We start from the raw sequence: 12,249 nt of genomic DNA, 5'->3' as shown, positions 1-12,249 counted from the left end.
TATATAAAGATACGTGTGATTTGTATTAATTGGTGTGGATCTCCTTATTGATCATTTATTGACGGTTGTATGTATTTGCAGATGTTTAACACTCCTCACTGAGAAGCCTAAGGCTGCTTGACCACACTTTCCCCTAGAAGAACACCCTGGGATTGCTAGAGCCTGCCCCTGTCCACAAGCAAGGGGATACCTGGAAAAGAGCCATCTTCCTACACTCCAGCAGCGAGGAAGTATTCAGCACGTCAGCGGGTGCCCTGACAGTGGGCACTCGCGATGCTCCTGTCCTGCTTGGTCAAGTCGGTCTGCATGCGGGAGGCACAACAGCACTCAGCAGACGCAGGCGCTCTCTGAGCTTGCGTGGCCAGGTCAAGCAGCAATCGGAGGTCCTCCAGTGCTTCTTCCTGCATGGTAAGGTCAGCGCTTCCCAAAGGGGAAGTGGGGTTGATCCTGGCACTCCCAATCTGGTCCCAGCAATGTGGCGAAGCACTCAAAGCATCCTCTCAGGCCACGGGCAAGTTGGGGGCAATTCTCAATGCTTAGTTCGAACCACAGGTCACAGGGTTCCATTCTCAGGTTGTGGTTTGAGCTTCACTGCTCACACAATACCTGCAGGCCCTCCTGGCAAATGTGGTGCTGTGGAACCTTCCAAAAGGCGTCATCCTTCATGGCACAGCAGACGGTACCATGGCAGCATCTTCTGGCATATGGAGTTGCCTCTAAGGCTCGCACAGGTCTTGGCGCTTGTCTGCTGAAATATCTTACTCAGCAGCCCTCCCTGGTATTTGAGGTCCCCCAATGATGCATTACAGGCTTCGCTAACCCCACACGGCACTCCGCTCACGACGGCCTTCTCCTGGCATATGGGTGTCATCTAGCTGAATCTGCACATGGGCTGATCTATTCGGTGCAGCAGCCTTCTCCTCACACCTTTCAATGGGAGTCTTCTCGAAAGGGCTCCCCACTGGACCTTACTCCCTCCAATGCCCTCCTCTTCCTCAAGTCATACACTGGTCTTGGCAAGCAGGCAGGCAGGTGATGGTGCTCCAGAACAAGTGGTGTTGGTTTTTCTGGGTGATGTGCCCTCACACATCAGGGGACCTTTGCTCCTGGTCACAGGCAGAAGTCTTGCAAAGCTTTTTCTCCTCACACAACTCGTCTTGTTTCGCAGATAAAAAAGTTTTGGGATCCCGACCTCCCCTTTTTATAGTCCATTTCCAGACACCAAATGTGATTTAAGGTCTGGGTTTTTGAAGTTTTATATTGGGCTCTGCTTCTTTTCCTCTCTCTCTCTCTCTTTCTTTTAAAAGGCTGTCTGTCACAGCAGGATAAACTCCAAAGCTGATAGTCCCACAACACAAGCCCTGGAAGTGACTAGAGTCCACACCTAGATATCAGCCACAGTGATATGTGCATCAAAAGTCTAATCCCAGGCTCCTAGCCCCCTTTCCCATTTGAGACGTGTCCAGGCCCCCTCCTTGTGATCTCTCACTGAATCAAAGAGCAAACTTTAAAGTGTACGAGGGAGGTCTCTCTCTCTCCCTTCCGTGTGTCTCAAGCAGCTCAAAGGAATGAAGCAGTACACAAATCTGTCTGGGATTTCTTTACTCCTCATGTCTTCACCATGCAGTCATGGGTTTTCCAAAATGGAACCCGATGTCCTCCATATAATGTACCATTGCAGGCACACTTGCACTCAGTGTACATACATGCACACATATTGCCCAGTACTATTACAACTATGTATTGTGCCACACTAGGCGCACTTACATTCAGCACACACATTCTCTACACATGCACTGGCCAGTACTGTAGCCTTATTGTATTGTGCCATGGTGTGCTACATGCAAACACCCATACTGCTAGCACACACACACACATTCACCATACACACACTACACTTCACCCTTCATGCATTGTACTTCTCGCAAGCACACATACACACAGTATATACTTTCACTACGTGCACACTTACACAGCACTACATCTCTTATGTAATGTATCCCCTCTCCGGTATACATACGCCCAGTACAAGCACCCACCATGCATGCACTGCTCTATCCTTGTACTGCACCCTTCCCAGGCACACATACGTACAGCGCAGACACATCACTCCTGCTCTGCACAGCACTTTACATCTAAATGATGTAGGCCAAGGGTGAGGTAAGCACACAGCAGTGGAACTTTAAAAAGGCGAGTGAGCCTGGAGGCCTAACTCCAGTGACACAGGTTAAAAAGGACCTGTTCACTCCAAAACATCACTACTCTGTATGCTGCCACCACCGCCCTTGTGCTGCTTAGCTCTTGGTGATGGGAGCAGCCTTTCACCACTATGAATATAGCGCTTTGGGTACTCCTCCTGTTCCAACAAGACCACAATCCGTGAGACAGGTCTATGTCCTGGTGCCTACGCATTTTTCATGTTTGCCTATGACAACAAAAATCAGCATTAGGGATCCAGGCAACAGCACAGTTGGGAACTTAGGACAGGGGTATATGTCCATAACCATGCATAGAACTTTTCTGTCCTAACACACCCCACCAAACATATGTACTTAGATTGTCATTTTCCCACAGTTTTACCCTACAGGGTTTGGAAATGAAGCCCAGAAGTACGTCCATTGGATTCACTAAAAGAAGTCGCAATTTGCACTACGACTTTTACCAAATGCAACGGTATTTTGCAAAGTGAATTATGTACTTCTAGGTTGGTTCACAAAATACTGAATCTCAGTGGGGCACAATGCAAACCTCTTGAATAGAAATTAGGATGTAAATTGCAGCCCACTAACAATTGCTGCCATCACAGGGATAGCAGACCACTATGTCTGTGATAGGTTTTTAAATAAAGCTATTGTTTTTAGGTCTCGCGTAGCAGCGCGCATGCGCTGCTCTCCGAGACTTCTAGTAATCAGTATAGCGAGGGGTGAAACTCCGCCTATTGCCGGACAATTTCTCCCTGCTTGCCATTAGTTAACTTTTCCTTTTTTTTTGTTAGCGTGCTTACGATTGGTTCTTGATCCGATACGTAACTTCCGTTTAAAAACGGAAGCAGCACCGCCTAACTACAATCTCGTTACACAGATAGTTTTTTTAAAATAAATAGTCCGCATTAAAATGCACGCGCTAACGTAGGTCACATGCATGCGCCAAAAGTATCCCACTAAGAAAAACAGGAGGGATGTGCACACACCGCTCTGGTAGGCTGCCTGCTCTCTCTCTTGGCGCCAGCACCACGTTGCAGTTCCCAGTCTTATTTTATTTTGCGCCCCAGTTCTCCCAGCACATTGTGCGCACACACACATTGTAAGCAGCACTGCCGGCGCCGCTTCTTTCTCCCGTAATCAAGACTTTTTTATGTGTGTTTTGGCACCACACCGTTTATTGTGAGCCACCAATCAGGGTTTGTCCCGGGCTCTGGCATGGCACCCAGTTGCTGTTACTTGTTATTTCCAGCGCCTCATGAGCGCTTTCACTTTGAAAATGGTGGCCACGCCCCTTTCTTTAAGAATGGCTAGTTCGTCTGCCATCTGGTACTGGATCCGCAGGCATGGCTTGATCCGAGTCCTCTTTTTTTATTTTTTTTGCATATTTATATAGCGCGACCTCGACCCGAAGGTATTGGAGCGCTTTACATAGCACCGTATTTACATTACACATTCAGGCACGGGGAGATTAAGTGATTTGCCCAGAATCACAGGATGTGGACGCAACCTCGAGGCTCGAACCCTGGTTTCCTGCACCAGAGGAGGCAGCGCAGCCGACAGACCACCTCCTCTCCCAACCAGTCTGGACGGGAGTCGGGACACGCTGCAGGAAGGAAAAGTGTTATCATTGCAATGCTCACCTACCTATGAACCCTGCACCGAAAAGTAGCTTCCACCGGCAATGGCGCCCGTGCACTTACTCTGCACATTATTTTTGTTGGTCAATTGTGCGCCACGCTGTCCATTCACTTTAGCAATGTGCTCTGAATTCTCTTTAACAATGTGCTCTGAATTCACTTTAACAATGCGCCTTTGCGCCTAATCAGATCATTTCTTTCCCCTTTGACAAAGGGTCAGCGCGCCACGCCCCAGTTCCTTTCTGGCCTCTCGTCACAGCAGGCTGCACTTTAATGAATCTCTCTAGCTTCCCACAACACTTCCCAACCCGCGCTCTGCATTGAAATAGGCGCGTTTACAACTAGGCAGCCCAAGCTGGCCGCAGCATTGAATGAGTTAAGCCAATGCTGTTTGCAATGCAACACATGCGGCAGCCAGGTGAGCAGAGCAGGGGATGTCATCTGGTGAGTTTTATTTACTTTCCATGTGGCATTTATTCCCCTGCGATTGCGCAGTAGGAGTGCGTGTCTGAGAAGTGCGTGGAAGAGAGGAATGGTTCGACTCCACTGCTCTCTGTACAAAATGTTCTTTTTTGGCTGTATGTTACATACTACGTGCCAGTAGGCATTTCTGTCTGAAGATTGCTTGCGGCATATTTATTTATTTTCTTTGTCCAGAAACCTACTCGATACCACCTATCTGTTCGAACATTATTATTTAAATAGAATGGACTGGGTGAGATCGGCAGGGCACAGCGTGCGCCTACTTTAATTTAATAGAAACCATTCTCCTACTGTTACATTTTCAAACATGCATCCCAGAGTGTCAGAAATAGCCAGTGCCTATAGATAAGGCTCGGCGGCGGGGAGGACAGAGAAGCAAAAGGACTCGGTCTCTTCCTTCTTGCCTAGCCAGACAAGGACTGTGTTTATTTCTCCTGCTCTGCCTCTGTCAGCCTCCCCCTCCCCCTCCCTCTTTCTTTATTTCTCTTGTTCCTTCGGTCTCTGTCTTGCTCCTCCTAACTTGCTGAAAACCTTGACTGCTAGACACGGTTCTTAGCCTCTCTTTCCTCTCCTTTATTTCATTCGTTCCCTTGTGAAATGGATCCAAAAAAACACACTTGCTGAGAATGTCGTCTTTTTTCTGTCATTTTTCATTTTCTCTTCCCTTTGGTTCTCTGCCCCAGATTCCAGGTCCTTGCGTTTCTTCTCTTCCTTCGCACTGTCTTCCCGGCTGGAGGTTTGCTCTCTCCACCGCCCTCAAAAGCTTTCCAGCACCCTCTAATCTTCTATAATCTACTTCATGTCTCTTGATAAAGCAGTAGAAAGACACTTCTCCTCTCACTGCAAGCCTTGAAGTGGGGGAACGGGGACCAGTCGCTGCTCAGGGGCCCAATAATTCACGCCTCCCTGCCTCTGTCTCTCACACTTTCGGATTATTGTTTAACCTGACGGTTCAGCCTTGTAGCTCAAATCACCAGCACCATTCCAACCATCTAGCTTCCTCTAGCGCTGAAAGGCCATCTAGTGCTTTCTCAATTCATCCATCTTTCTCTCACCTCTTCCTGATGAACATTCCTTGGTGAAGTATAGCCTCTCGCTCCCAGATTCTCGCATTTGCGAGAGTTTGAGCTATTGGTATTCTAAATGACAATGCCTTTTATTTGTGTTGTACAGGAGTACAAAGTGGGTGTTTACGCACTGCTTGTACGTTGTCAAAACACATAAATAAAAGGCTTTGTGATTTAGAATGCCAATAGCTCAAACTCTAGTAAATGCGAGACCTATTGCATTGCAAATGCTTGTTTTCTTTTAATACAGCCCAGCCTCCTTGAAGGAAAATGGCATGCATTTACAAAAAAAGTTTGATAAAACCAATTTTATGAGTAGGCAGTTGTCCCTCGAACCACTGCGTATTCCGTAAAATGTTTTTGGATCATTCACACAGGAGTTGGGGTCCCTTGGGGACCCTTTCCCATTTGCCAAAAGCTTACTGCCTCCTTTGAGGTGCAAATTATAATATTAATGTTTTGTGACAGCATTTTGGTTGCAAAACATTAAAACCTATCATAAGGTATCGCTATTTGGAAGGGATGCCCTAAAAACACCCTATCAATATAGAGATTTGTTGCGATTTCTTAAACCCATTTAGCGGTTTGGTAACATGCTACCGAATCGTTAAATTGGTTATTACATTTTAAAACTACATTTTCTTGTCGCAAACCCTCCGATTTACCAAAATGCATTGTTTGCAACAAGAAAATGCGTTAGTATAGTGGTTCTTAAACTGTGGTACAGGGACAATCATGGGTCCTCAAAGCCTTCTCAGGTGGATGCCAGACTGCTTTGATAATGAAATAATATTAACAGATTAATAAAGTTTATATAAATAAAGAAGCTTTGTCACAGAAGTTCCCTGCCCACCATTGTGATCTTTCTGCTGCCGTTATGGTCGGGGGTGGGACTACATCCCCAAGACTGCATCCAGGCATGGCGGGGCCTCGGAAGCAGATGCAAGTCGCCCTTAAAAGCGCTTGCTCCGTCTAGCAGTGTGGGTTGTCACATCAGTTACCTGCCTGCCTTTGTGAACTTTCTGCTGTCATTAGTTCTTGGGTGGGACTATGCCCCAACAGACTGCATCCAGGCAAGGCAGGCCTGGGAAGCGCCAGGTGGAAGGCGTGCTTAAAAGCGATTGCTCAGTCCCGCAGTGTGGGTTGTCACATCAGTTACCTGCCTGCCTTTGTGAACTTTCTGCTGCCATTAGGTCTGGGGTACGACTACGTCCCCCGGGCTACAACCAGGCAGGGTGGGGAATGGGAAGCACAAGGTGGAAGACTCAATTAAAAGTGATTGCTCAGTCCTGCAACACAGGTTGTCACAGCTGTTCCCTGCCCGCCTTTTTGAACATTCTGCTGCCGTTAGGTCTTAGATGGGACTACGTTCCCCAGACTGTATCCAGACAAGTTGGGCCCGGGAAGCAGCAGGTGGAAGACATGCTTCAAATCGCTTGCTCTGTCCTGAGCATGGTTTGTCACAGCGGTTCCCTGCCTGCTTTTGTGAACTTTCTGCTGCTGTTCGTTCTGGAGTGGGACTATGTCCCCCAGACTGCATCCAGGCATGGCAGACCCTGGAAGGACCAGGTGGAAGACGCGCTTAAAAGTGCTTGCTCCTTCCTGAGTGCGGGATGTGCCTGGGCCAAGACAGGCCTGTCTGCCACCAGACAAGGCTGAGCTGAGCAACCGTTGAGATTCCACTCTCCGGATAATAGCGGTTGTGAGAAGTTGGCCTGATGTATGATGTCACTAGTTATAGTGTACACCTTATATCAGTCCAAATACCCTTATGGTGATTGGTTGTAAAGTCAACCTTATAGACCAGCTATCCTAGTGGTAGCATGGACAAGAGCAGTCTTAGGCTAAACTCTGAATGGCATGTGAAGCCAGCTGTGATACCATATATAATCCCTTGAATACCAAATGAAAGGACACCACAACAGATATATATATAAAATAAAGTGTATTTATTCTAAGCAAACCCTCAGCACTCTTTATGAGATTAGAGGTAAGTACAACACAGTCTTATTTATGCATACATTAAGTCACACAGGTAAGTAATACAGTTAGGCCCTAGGGGCCACGCAAACCATATACTAAGTAAGTGGTATAAGAACCACTGTCACGGAAATAGAATAGGCCTAGGCCTAGGGAATCGCTGGGGCTACACTACACTAGCGTTAGTTAGGAAGTGGGAGGCCCACGGGATTCGTGTGCAGAGTGGAAACACTCACGCGTAATGCGTAAAAGTCAATAGCAATAGTACAGTTTAGAAAACGGTAGATTTAGGACACTTCCGGAGTAGCTAGGAAGTTGAGACTTGAAAACTAGACACTAGGATAGTCACTATCCTGATGAGCACCGGAGTACCCAAGTTACCTAGCCCACAGGCTGCGGGTGCATAGGGGTGAAGATGCGTCGTTTTCGTCGTCGACTCCTATGGATGCCTGAAGAAAGATGCTGACAGGCAGTCAGGGGAGAGTGTCCGGTGGATCCCAAGGCTGGGATCAAGAAGAGAAGAAACCTGCAAGCAGAAGGGACAGAGTCAAGGTCACTAGCCAGTGACCACGTGGAACCAGGAAGGAACCAGGCGATGTCGTGAAGAGTTGCAGGTGAAGGTGAAGGTGAAGCTTGTCGCTGCAGCCAGGAGGACCAGGAAGCGTCGAGGATGACCAGGACCAGGAGGCGAGCTGTCCCACGAAGGCTCTTGCTGTCGGCGGCGTCGAAGTTGGACTAGGACTCACCAAGCCTTGGCAAGCGGAACCCACGAAGAACAAAGGACTTGCTTCTGGTGCAGACCAGGAAGGTCTGGGGTGCTTCTTCTTTGCAGAGAAGCGGGAGCCAGTCTGGAGGAGCCAAACCAGCGCAGAAGATTTCAGGGTGCGTCGTCACAGAGGCCACTAGCCAGCGGGCAAGCAACCGGACAGACGCGGCAAGCAGGAAAATGCTGAAGGGCCTCACGCAGGACTCGTGGAGTGTGGGGGGCTGATCTTCGGTGCAGATGGTGCTTGGGGTTGGGGCTTCTCAATCCCCGGTGCACAACTTCGAGGGTACCTCAGAAGCTGCGCTGTAAGTTACTAGCCACTTTTCCCAGGTAGCCGGTCCCACGTCGCTCGTCGCCTCCACGGATCTCAGCTCTGCTGCAGATGTGGATGAGGGTCGGAGAAGTCTGGAAGTCACGGCTCTGGTCGGGCTCTGCAGTCGGTTCCTTGTAGAACGGTCGCAAAGCAAAGGGTAGTCTCTTGATGGTGCCTGTTTGCACAGGGTAGCCACTCCTTGGCTACAAGGGAGATTCTTCAGTCTTCTTCTTTCGTCGAATGTCGAAGGTCCAGAGTTTCTGTTCAGTTTTGCAGGTTCAGGATAATCTAAAGTCTTGAGGCCCAACTCCCACTCTTATACTAATCTGGGGGGCTGGGATACCTGCTAGGTCACGCCTTATGGGTGGGACCTGGGAGGGGGTGGTTACACCCACTTCCCTTTGTCCAGTTTCGCGCCAGAGCTGGGGCTGGAGTGCCCCAGCGCCGGTTTGAACTGGACTATGCCAGGAACACCTTGTGTGCCCCAGGCATGTCTCATTCCTTTCAGCCCACCCTGCCCCAATACACTAAAGGCTGTCTGGGGAGGTGCTAGCACCTCCCCAAGCAGGAAACCTATTGTCCAGGCCTCCCTGGCTGGGATCACTCCCAGCTGCAGGAGGTCAGACTTGTGTCGTGGCAGCAGCATCCATTTTGTGATGCTGAGGCTTTGGTCAGAGGTTACACAGCAAAGTAGGATCTTAACATGTCTCTCCCTCTAGAAGGGAGGAATAATATCCTCATCACCAGAAATGGTATGGGGGTAGTATTCCAAAGTGTTAGACACCTTACACGACATGTTTTGATAAAGCCAAACCATAGTTACCATAACCGTTTAAGATTATAAGGCACTTTAAGAGTATATGGTAGGCTATATCATAGAACAGCTATAAGGACATGGTTCCGAAAGCTGCAGACAGGCTCAGCTCATGCTAGAGCACCATCTCACATGTTACCAAGCACTCTGCCTCCAGGATTGGTAAGGCCTGCCATAGGAGTGACTGATGGGTACACATGTGTCTATATATAGGGGTAGATATAGGCATACTATATCTAAGCAAGGGGTGATTACACGACCTTGCCCCTGCTGAGTGATCAGCCAGTTGTGTCTGATTGGAAGGCCAGACCAGGGGTGGCATAATACATGCTGCAGCCCCTGGGAGGCCTAGGGTACACCTATGCCCTGGGTACCTAGGGTACACTGTACAGGGTCCAATAAGGTGATCCTTACCAATTGGTTATGTACCTAGGGTACATGGAGTCCATTTTACAGAGAGAGCAGACAGCCTGAGACCCTGAATGGCAGGATCTCAGGCCAACTAAGTCGAAAAACCAGCTAGACACTAGGCAAAAAGTTGGGGGTAACCATAGTCAGATATCCACCTTCCTACAGCGGTGAGCTCTCCCACGTAGAAATTTAGCATCAGGGGCAAATGTTAAGAAACTGGAAGCTCCATACCGCTCCACAGACCAAGAAGTATTGATACCATGTTAGAAAGAGCCATAGGGGTCGTAACCAACAAAATAGCCCTATCTGAGCGCAGACTATCTATGGTGCATGGGAGCAGTTTGGGAGAAATAACTCATGGCACCTTCACGCTCACACCCAAAGTCCACAGTCCAGTGGTGGAAGCTGCCAGAATGGGTGATGGGGGGGGGGGAGCACCTTCCCCCTATTGCACAACTGTTACACATGAAGCTGCGACTGTATCTGGCTGGTTCTCCTAAATATCAAAATTTCTAACTCCTCCCCTGAACCAGCAGTTAAGCGAAAAAAAGATCACTAACCGGATAGCAGCTGATAAGGGGCCGGCCACAGCCTTACCTGGTAACATTGATGGGATATGCAACTTATTTGCTAAGATTTTGGAAATGCAACTGTGCCCAATAAGGAAGTGTTTTATCAACATCTGAAAGCCACCTAGCTACTCTACTCAAACTCCACACCCCACCTAACACCCAGCCCAAATCCATCGAGGGCCCTGTTACTCTTGTCTGTCCTTGTAAGCCCCAGACGAGCGCGACGGTTCAATCCCCCCGGACCAGTTATCGCTCCGAACCACGGGCATTCCAAAGCCTGTCATGTGGAATGACTTGGCAAGCGGTGCTGTGGCCGTCCCTGCCATGAACTATGTCAAGGAGGAAGTCTATACTGGTCTGATCAATAATCCTACTTCGAGTTTAGCAGTGGTGCAGAGAAATACAGCTTTGTTATATGAGGAAAACAGAGCCAAGGATAACAAACCCAGCTCAGGGATCTACCTCCAGAGGCAGTAGTACCACCTTTGAAACATAATCAAACGGAGACATGGGAACAGGCCTGAGACAAAGTTCTACACTGGCTTGGGTCGCATGGAAATTTGAACGCTGAAGATTGAAATGAGATCTTAATGGTCCGGAGGGTCAGCTGGATTGCCGCCACAACAAAAGACCTAACTGGAGACTGCACAGTTGGTAATTTTAGGTGTCCAAACTGCGTTGGGAGACTATTGGGTCTAAACACAGCGAGAGTACCAACGATATCGAACATTGTCACTACTGTTGGGTTATTTCTACAAGCCGCCCAAACCGGTTGTACACCCATTCTCATATGCCCGCATGCCTTACCTATTTCAGGGCCTAATATGTAATAACAGGTATGCTGTATTAGCAGATAGTAACGAGATTGATTGACATGACTGTGCCAGGCAGACCAGAGAGGTTGCCCTGACGCCGGGCATTGGTACATGAACATCAAGCTCCAATTAAAACGCCCCTGTGTTAGGCACATATCCTCTCTTTTGAGCCAGCTCTTCGGTTGAGTCTGAAAGCCCAGTTATAACCCCAAGGCCTTTCTCTCTGAAAAACACACCGCCAACAGGTCTTGCACAAGCTAAACACCGCCCGTTGGGAATATTAAGCTGGAACATCCCAGACTTTGTGCTAAGATGGGACTCCCAGACTGGCAACTGCTCCTAAGAACTTATGATATCCTGTTAATGCAGCAGACTTGGTATACTAACGCCATAATATTCGAAGGCTTCCTGTGCTTTAGCATACCGACTGTCCCATCTCGCTCAGGTCGAGCATCAGGAGGATTAACAACATGGATCAGTCTGTTACCTGGCAGCCATGGAATGGCTCTAAACACCCCAGGCAATGGTTTCCAAGCAATACTTTTGAAGGGGGCCCTGACTTTGCATCTCATTAACTTTTACAACAATTTTCTCAATGTGTCCAACCGAAGAATCCTGGGACTTATTGACAACATTTCCTCCATAGTGGGAAGGAAACCAAGTGAAGGCCGGGAAATGTACCAATGTGTGGCTGGAGACTTTAATGTTAAGCTGTCTGATACTAGCTCTTGCAATGTGACAGATGCCATTGTGGGAGCGAATTCAAGAGACAAAGAGTTGGAGGTTTTTCTCACCACTTCTGACCAGTTTAATGTGTTAGAAGTTGCTGGCACTAATAGCCCTGGGGTACCCACCTTTAGGGAAAGGAATTGTCTTTCAGTATTTGACTATATTTTCATCTCCCACAAACTAACTAACTTCTGTCATACGGCACTATTATTAACACAAATTTCACAACCCGGTCGAGATAGTACTGGATGCCCCATCTAGGGAAAATTTCCATATTGCAGCAAGTCTCATTAACTTATCACCATCTACAGACAGCCTTAGATTTCACTGAAAACTGTCAGGCCCCCTCCCTCTCCAATTCCTGGGAAAAGTAATCTCAGAAAACACTGAATTAGTTATTGGTTGTCTGACAAAAGGATGCCGAATCAGGGACAATAGTTAGCGCCATTGTGGCCCTT

The sequence above is a fragment of the Triturus cristatus genome, chromosome 10, assembly GCF_964204655.1.
Source record: "Triturus cristatus chromosome 10, aTriCri1.1, whole genome shotgun sequence".
NCBI classification, from domain to species: Eukaryota; Metazoa; Chordata; class Amphibia; order Caudata; family Salamandridae; genus Triturus; species Triturus cristatus.
The sequence above is the reverse complement of the archived record's forward strand: the minus strand, read 5'-3'. Positions refer to the sequence as shown.